The sequence below is a fragment of the Phacochoerus africanus genome, chromosome 11, assembly GCF_016906955.1.
Source record: "Phacochoerus africanus isolate WHEZ1 chromosome 11, ROS_Pafr_v1, whole genome shotgun sequence".
Lineage (NCBI taxonomy): Eukaryota > Metazoa > Chordata > Mammalia > Artiodactyla > Suidae > Phacochoerus > Phacochoerus africanus.
The window spans coordinates 82,853,311-82,862,627 of record NC_062554.1 but is presented as its reverse complement, the minus strand read 5'-3'; the positions used below and the strand labels follow the sequence as shown (position 1 = coordinate 82,862,627).

Here is a 9,317-nt window from a genome sequence, read left to right as displayed (position 1 = left end):
CTGAGACCTACACCCCAGCTCATGGCAATGCTGGATCCTTAACCCCCTGAGTGAGGCCAGGGATCTAACCTGCAACCTCATGGTTCCTAGTTGGATTAGTTTCTGCTGCACCACGATGGGAATTCCACAAAAGTATTAGATTTTTAAATAAAGGAATATATTCTTCCTTATTTTAATTTTAAAAATATGTTTTTAAAAAAATTGATCTGAAGCAGGTTTTACCAATAAAATAGAGATCTTAATTTAACACTTGCAAGAGAAAATACCTCATAGATTTTGTAATATACTCACTTTTAGCTTCTCTGTACTAACGTAACATGGATTGTATGTAAACTAAGGTCAACAGTCATTTACAAGGCTTGTTGTCAACTTTTGGTTTGCATGGAAATGACAGGAAAGTGTCTCTCCTCTCTTAGACCATGTCCTATGCTTGCATGGTCACACATCCCCTATTCCACTTTTCTGTTCATGGTGTCTGGATCACTTGCTAGGGAGCTTTCAGCGGGTTAGCTATTGCATTTTTGACCTTCTCTATCAAGTTAGGATTCAAATATTGTCATTTATCATTTATTTTATATTTGCTCATGTTTTTTTCATTTCCTGTTAGCACAGAAACCAAGCCGAACCTCCGTCAGGTGCAGGAATCACCAGGGCCTTGTAGTGTTAGGAGAAGGAGATGGGGAGCTGGCACAGAGAGAGGCCAAGATGATGAGTCTTGGCCTGTGCAATTGTGCTGTTGTTTGTTTCAGCCACTGAAGGGTACCAACAAACTCCTGGAGACGATACCTGGACTGGTGCAGATTTCTGAGCACTACGGGAGTGCTCCCCAAACACAGGTTCTAAATCTGTGTTGCTTTTCCTTAATTCACAGTGTTTGGCCATTTTCCCCTAAAATAAAACACCATGCAATGTTTGTTTTGTTGTGATGGGCTTCCTCCTCCAAATAAAAATTGTGTTCATACCAACTACTCCTTCACTACTGCTTAGCCCTTTCTCTTAACATAAGTACTAGATGAGATTCTACCTTTCCTCACAGCTATTTTATTTAGGAATAAGATTTCCTTTTCCTGCCAGTAGGGCTTTCTGAAAACATCCTGTCCTACTCCAGTCTCTTTACCGTTAAATCTCAGAGAGCGAGAAGTGGAGATTTCTGTCTAATCTCCCACAATTAGGCCTGACGGTTCCTTCTTTTTCTACTGAGTCTAGTAAGTAACCTCAGGAAATCAGTCATGATAAAGTCATAAGAGGTTCTATCCTACTATTTTGCAGGTTTCCTATACCCTAGCTCCTCCTTGTCACAATTCCATAATGTATATCTACTTATCTGCAGCGTGTACATATCTTGGAGTGTGCACATATACATGTATACATTCATGCATGTATACAATCATAAATACTGCTTGATCAAGGGAGCATCTTTTATTCCAATATGTGTATACTCTTCTGGCCTTGGTGAAGATTGTAAATTTAGGAAAACTTCTCTTTCTTCACTGTTTCTCATCTTCTTTCAGGGTCTCCTTTTCAATGCCAACTATAAATGGTTGCATTTGACCAAAAACTCTTAACATTTTCCACTAAAGCAGAACTTACTAGTCTCCAGGATCAAGAAAGTGATAACACATACACAAGAAAATGGGAATTACTGTCATGGTTCAATGGAAATGAATCTCTCTAGTATCCATGACGATGCAGGTCCAATCCCTGGCCTTACTCAATGGGTTAAGGATCTGGCATTGTTGTGAGCTGTAGTGTAGGTCACAGACACAACTCAGATCTGGCATTGCTGTGTCTGTGGCATAGGCCAGTGGCTACAGCTCTGATTCCACCCATTTCCTGGAAACCTCCATGTGCCACGGGTGCAGACCTAAAAAAAAAAAGACAAAAAAAAGAAAGAAAGAAATAGATAACACATTCCATGTCTGCAGGGAATATTTATAACCAGATCTTACATATTTAGGGATTGAGTTTTTACAGAGTACTTCCTTTGAGAAACATCCTCGCGTAGCAAAAAGCTCTCTGGGTTTACAGTCATCCTGACACAATTCCAAATTCCTGAGCAAAAGAAAATGATGAGAGAAAGAAAAGAAGGTACCAAATAAGAAACCGAAGACAAATGAGAAAAGGAAACTTGTGCTCTGGTTATTATTGTATTTGGACTCTATCATTTGGAAACTAAATTGCATGATAGGGTATTTATAACTACAAAAGTTTGCCATGTACTTGAGCAGTATAAATAATAAATAGTGAATATTTAAGAAGGTGGGCATAGTGAAATTTTAAGGAAAATTTCGGGAAAATGTATAATGATTTCAATGTTTAAAATCTTTGCTGCATAACAAATCAGATGTCATTGGAAGCAAATGCCAATGAAATTTCTCACTGCTGACTTTAATACAAGGAAGCATCATCTGTGACCATTTCCTTCCATGAAAAAGGAGGCTGACTAGGTCCTTGGATTTCAAGTTCATGGTTTCTAAAATGAAATCCACAAGTAGAAGCCAATTTAAATAAAAATTCTTGAAGTAGTAAAAGAGAATGCTTTAAAAGTAAGGATAATGACTGTTATTTCATAGAGCAGATTGAAATGCCTTACACGGACTTTTCCAGTAAGTGGCCTGAGGTGACCTCTAAAAATGGTCCACTATTCACTTGACTCAGAAAACCCCACACAGTCATGCAAATCAGAGATTCAAATCTTCATGTTCACATTAAGAAGTCTTATGACACTGCCCAGGCCGTTAAGGATACACATATTTGAAAAGCCACCAAGTATTGGAAGGATGTCACTATATAGAAGCAATGTGCGCCATTCCATTTTTACAACAGTGGAGTTGGTAGGTGTGCCCAGGCCAAACAATGAGGCTGGACAGAAGGTCAGTGGCCCAAAAAGAGTGCTGGATTTTTATTGCACATGCTCAGAAATGCAGAGAGGAATGCTGAACTTAAGGGCTTAGATGTATATTCTCTGGTCATTGAGCATATCCAGGTGAACAAAGCCCCCAAGATGCAGTGTAGGACTTACAGAGCTCATAATCAGATCAACCCTTACATGAGTTGTCCCTGCCACATTGGGATGATCCTTACTGAAAAAGAGCAATTGTTCCTAAGCCAGAAGAAGAGGTTACACTGAAGAAAAAGATATCCCAGCAGAACTGAAAGAAACAAAAACGTATGGCCTAGGAATGAATTTCACAAAAATAAATGCAAATAAATTTTTTAAAATGTATTACATGAAAAAGACAATTCAAGAGAAATTTTTCTGTAACTAACTTGGTTTGGAGTAGCTAGATCCTAATTGATGGAAGTTGACACAAAGAGTGTTTGGTTTTCATGGTTGTTTTTTTGTCAATATCTTTCTCAAATTTGTATATAGATATTTATTACGTCTATGTACAATTTATACACACATCTAGATTTCTAACTTTTCTGTATCTGTATGTTTACTACCCTGGGTGCTATAGTGCATTTCATAAACACATCCCATATTAATTTATACTGAAATAAGTTTGGCTATTTGTTAAGCGTTCGTCAGTTCTAAAAAAATACATATTTTTAAGTTCTTAAAAGATATGTACACTTTGCTTTAATATCAAATCAGAAAAATGATTTTTCTTTTCCCATGTGGAGCTTGTTTAGTCATGTGTTAATTGTCTACTTTTATCCCCATCAGAAATGTATTCTTTGGGAAGTAATTCAGAGTAAGTAAATTATCCCCATTACTGGGTTTTGGTAACCCAAGTGTTAAAGTTTAGCAAATACCAAAATCTGCATTTGATTTCTAAGCTTTTCATGTTTTTACCAAGTGTCATCTTCAGTGCCATAAATAATTTAGAGTTCAAAGTGAATTTTGCCAATAAGTGCTCAAGAGCTCCAAATCACATTTATTTAATTTGTTAATATTTCCTTCATACAACCAAACTCTGAAACTGTTGCAGTTGTCCACCATTCTTCTTATAAATAAAGCCAGATATGCTTTCTTCTTGCAAGGGGTAGAGGAATAAATTAAACATCCAAAGTGAATTGATTATAGAACAACCTTAATATATATTCTTACTAATGACAATATGATTATCTTACTATATGTGATTCATATAGGGAAATCTGCATTGAACATGGCCAAAACCAAGAATATGAACGCTCATATTTATTGATTTAGAAATAGTGTTTTTATTAATAGGTTATTCAAGAGTGGCATCTAAAATGTAAGAGAGTTAAATTTACTGTATTTTGCGTCAAAGTGTACATAACCAAACTGCTGCCCTTGAAAGAACAGAATAACGATTTAATTGAATATTTCTTAAAACAATGTCTCATGAATAATAAAAAATATTCACTTCAGCACATTGTGAAAAATGACATAGAAGGTTCTTGACAATAGTAGGAAACATTTGGTTACTTTATTATAGTGGTTTCCTGAGGCTAAAAAGCAGCCATTTCAAATTATTTTTTTTGTTTGTTTCATGTGTATGACCTTGAAACAGTTTTTAGAATGAGACGGGATCTAACAAAAAATCTAGATTATACATTCATTTAATGATTGTGAAGAAAGAGGTTCAAAACATTTTCTCTTTGCCCAAGTTATAAAGGCAAACTGTAACTGCTTTAGAATTAAAACCCCAGGAATCTGGTGGCCTGCTCTGGCCACTCCACTTCACCAACTCATGCAAGGTTTCTGAAATTCTAAAACCCTTCTTTTAAGAGTGGGTACCACAGACAAGTTTAAGATATCCTTAGTAAGGTGCCATTAAAAAAAAAAAAAAGTAATTCAAAAGATTATCTAACTTAGTCATTTAAATATCTTACTTGAAACCAAAATATGGAAAATTATTTCTCTCCCATTTTAAGTCAGATTAGAAAATACAGGATTTTTGGAGTTCCTGTCATGGCTCAGTAGTTAATGAACCTTACTAGCATCCACGAGGACACAGGTTTGATCCCTGACCTTGTTCAGTGGGATAAGGATCTGGCGTTGCCATGACCTGAGGTGTAGGTCACAGATGAGGCTCATATCGTACATTGCTGTGGCTCTGGTTCGACCCCTAGCCTGGGAACATCCATGTGCTGCCAGTGAGGCCTGAAAAGACAAAAAAAAAAAAAAAGAAAGAAAGAAAATACGGGCTTTTCAATGGACAAGACAAGAAAGCAGGAATTGCAATACTCATATCAGATAAAATAGACTTTAAAATGAAGGCCATTAAGAAAGACAAAGAAGGACACTATTTAATGGTTAAAGGATTTATTCAAGAAGAGGATATTACAATTGTCAATATATGCCCCTGATAGAGGAGCACCCAGATACCTCCAACAAATACTAACATACATATAAGGAGAAATTGATGGGAATGTACTCATAGTAGGAGACTTCAACATGCCACTCACAACAATGGACAGATCCTCTAGGCAGAAAATCAATAAGGCAACAGAGATCCTAAATGACACAATAGAAAAGTTAGACTTAATCAACATTTTCAAGACATTACATCCAAAAAAAAAATCAGAATATATATTCTCCTCAACTGCACATGGAACATTCTCAAGAATTGATCACATCCTGAGTCACAAAGCTAACCTCAACAAATTTAAGAGTGTAGAAATTATTTCAAGTACCTTCTCTGACCATGATGGCATGAAACTAGAAATCAACCACAGGAAGAGAAATGAGAAAAAATTGACTACATGGACACTAAACAACATGCTACTAAAAAAACCAATAGGTCAATGAGGAAATCAAGAAGGAAATTAAAAAATACCTCAAGACAAATGAAAATGAAGACACATCCACTCAAAATTTATGGGATGCCACAAAAGCAGTGCTCAGAGGGAAATTCATAACAATACAGGCCTTCCCCAAAACAGAAGAAAAATCTCAAATCAACAATTTAACCTACCACTAAATGAATTAGAAAAAGAAGAACAAGAAAAACCTAAAGTCAGCAGAAGGAAGGAAATCATAAAGATCAGAGAGGAAATCAATAAAATAGAGGTTAAAAAAAAATAGATAAAATTAATCAAACCAAGAGCTAGTTCTTTGCAAAGGTAAACAAAATTGACAAACCTCTGGCTAGACTCACTAAGAAGAGGAGAGAAAAAACCCAAATAAAAAAAAATCAGAAATGAAAAAGAAGTCACAATGGATACTACAGAAATACAAAAAACCATGAGAGAATGCTATGAACAACTGCATGCCAACAAATTTGACAACCTAGAAGAAATGGACAACTTTCTAGAGACTCACAGCCTGTCAAAACTGAATCAAGAAGAAATAGATCAACTGAACAGACTGATCACTAGAAATGAAATTGAATATGTCAAAAAAACACTCCCTACAAATAGAAGTCCAGGACCAGATGGCTTCACAGGTGAATTCTACCAAACATACAAAGAGGAACTTATATCCATCATCCTTCAACTTTTTCAAAATGTTGAAGAGGAAGGAACACTCCCAAAGACATTCTATGACGCCACCATCGCCCTGATTCTAAAACCAGGTATCTAAGATACCACCAAAAAAGAAAACCATAGGCCAACATCTTTCATGAATGTAGACGCAAAAATTCTCAACAAAATTTTAACCAACTGAATCCAACAACATATCAAAAAGATCATACACCACAACCAGGTGGGATTCATCCCAGGTGCACAAGGATGGTCTGACATATGCAAATCAATCAATGTCATACACCACATTAACAAAAGAAAAGTCAAAAACCACATGATCATCTCAATAGGTTCACAAAAAAGCATTTGACAAAGTCCAACATCCATCCGTGATAAAAACTCTTACCAAAATGGGTATAGAGGGACCATACCTTAACATAACCAAAGCCTTTTATGACAAACCCATAGCAAATATAATACCCAGTGGAGAAAAGCTGAAAGCCTTCCCACTAAAATCTGGAACAAGACAAGGATGCCCACTCTCACCACTGTGATTCAACATAGTATTGGAAGTCCTAGCCATAGCAATCAGACAAACGAAATAAAAGGCATCCAAATAGGAAGAGAAGAGGTAAAACTCTCACTGTTATGCAGATGACATGATACTAAATATAGAAAACCCTAAGGACTCAACCCCAAAACCACTAGAACTGATCACCAAATTCAGCAAAGTAGCAGGATATAAGATTAACATTCAGAAATCAGTCATATTTCTGCATACTAATAATCCAATGTTACAAAAGGCATACAAAAATACAATACCTTTTAAAATGGCACCCCAAAAAATCAAATACCTGGGAATACACCTGACCAAGGAGGGGAAAGGCTTATATGCTGAGAACTCTAAAACATTAATCAAGGAAATTAAAGAGGTTTCAAAGAAATGGAAAGATATCCCATGCCCCTGGGTTGGAAAAATAAACATTGTAAAAATGGCCATACTACCCAGAGCAATCTATAGAGTCAATGCAATTCCTATCAAATTACCCATGACATTTTTCGCAGAACTGGAACAAAAAATCCAAAAATTGATATGGACCCACAAAAGACCCAGAATTGCCATAGCAGTTTTGAGGAACAAAAGCCAAGTGGGAGGCATAACTCTCCCAGACTTCAGACACTATCACAAAGCCACGGTAATCAAGACAGTGTGGTACTGGTACCAAAACAGACATGTAGAGCAATGGAACAGAATAGAGAACCCAGAAATAAACCCAGACACTTACGTATTTGGGAGGGTTTGGGAGCTTGAGTTTAACGGATGCAAACTATTGCTCTTGGAATGGATTAGCAATGAGATCCTGCTGTGTGACACTGGGAACTATGTCTGGTCACTTATGATGGAACATGATGATGTGAGAAAAAAGAATGTATACATGTATGTGTAACTGGGTCACCATGCTGTACCGTAGAAAATAGACAGTACACTGTAAATCATTACAATGGAAAAAAATAAAAATCATTTTATATAAAAAAAAGAAATATATGTATTAAAAAAGAAAATCGGGCTTTTTAAAATGGTTAGAACTTGTTTACTTACTTATGTACGTGGAGTCATCTGTTATTTTCTTTATCTTATGTGTAACGAGAACAATGCTTAGCATCACTGCCAACTCTCTCTAGGCTTCTTTCTCATTTATAAGATATTTGCTGATATTTAGGGCTTTCGTGTGGTCTAGCTATGAAGAGGCATGTATAAATACCTATGCTGGTTTCAATTAGTATTACTAAGTGATTGGCTTTACCGAATCATTATCTCCTAAGATTATCTACTTGAATTACTCTTTTCCATTAAACATCTTTTCTTTTCACATCCATAAGCTTTCTAGCTACTCCATCTCCCGAATTAACATTGAGAATTCCAGTATGAAAGGGGAAGACTAACACAAACCCTCTTAAACACCTGCAATAACGAAAGCACTATCATAGGTGTTTCATATATTATTTACTTTGATTCTCTCAAATGTCCTATCAGGTGGGTATGAAAGTCTCCCATTCTCTTCCCATGGGCACTCAGTTCAAAGCAGCTGACTTGACTAAAACTCCATGGCAATAAAAGAAGCTGAATTCAAATTTAGCTTTGCCTCCTTTTGAAGTCCATCTATTTTCTGATCTATCAGGTGACATCAAAATCCAAAAGATCATGTAATTTTAAAGATTTAAAAAAGAAACTATTTACTCCTATGGTAGAAAAACAAATTTTGTTTAAAGTACATGAAATTCCAATATATCATCCAACATCAATGGATGATATATTGAGAATCAATTTCTGAAATTTCTGAATGTTGTTCCCAACTCTCCTGAGCAGCAAATTTTAAGATAGGATTTAGGATTGTTGAATTTCTGTCTGATACAACTTCACATGCTTTGCATTTCCCTTCCTTCAGCAAGTCAAAAGTGAACACTACACAACACACACACACACACACACACACACACACACAGAGTCATCTGCCTCATTTCCCTCATGAGAAACTAGAGCTTTCTTTGTATGGTAAGACCCATATGAATCATGATGCAACATGGCTTGTCCACCTACCAAGTCCCTTTTCAGGAGTTCCCATTACAGCCTTCAGACCACTTTTTCCACCTTTTTCTATGCCCTGATCAAATAAGTCCCAATTTCTAAACATTGAAAATGAGCTCATGAAATTTCTTCAGCTTTCACATGAATAAGATGAGATATTGGCTTTCTTAGCAATATGTTCCTGGTGATAGCTAAGCACATTGCACACATTCTAATGGTTACAATAACTGTATACAATAAATCGTGGTCCCTCCCCCTAATTTTCAAATGGGTAGCCCCCAGAAAGGCAAAAACAAATCACACAAAACACCGGGATTAATAAGAGAAGATTCAGGAATGCCAGTCAGAACTA

General features: G+C 36.2%; 1 pseudogene; it reads left to right on the top strand.

Annotated features, from left to right (window-relative positions):
- The first annotated feature begins 419 nt into the window (after nucleotides 1–419).
- Nucleotides 420–3,180, top strand: LOC125111249 (60S ribosomal protein L17-like; annotated as a pseudogene).
- Nucleotides 3,181–9,317: the final 6,137 nt, after the last annotated feature.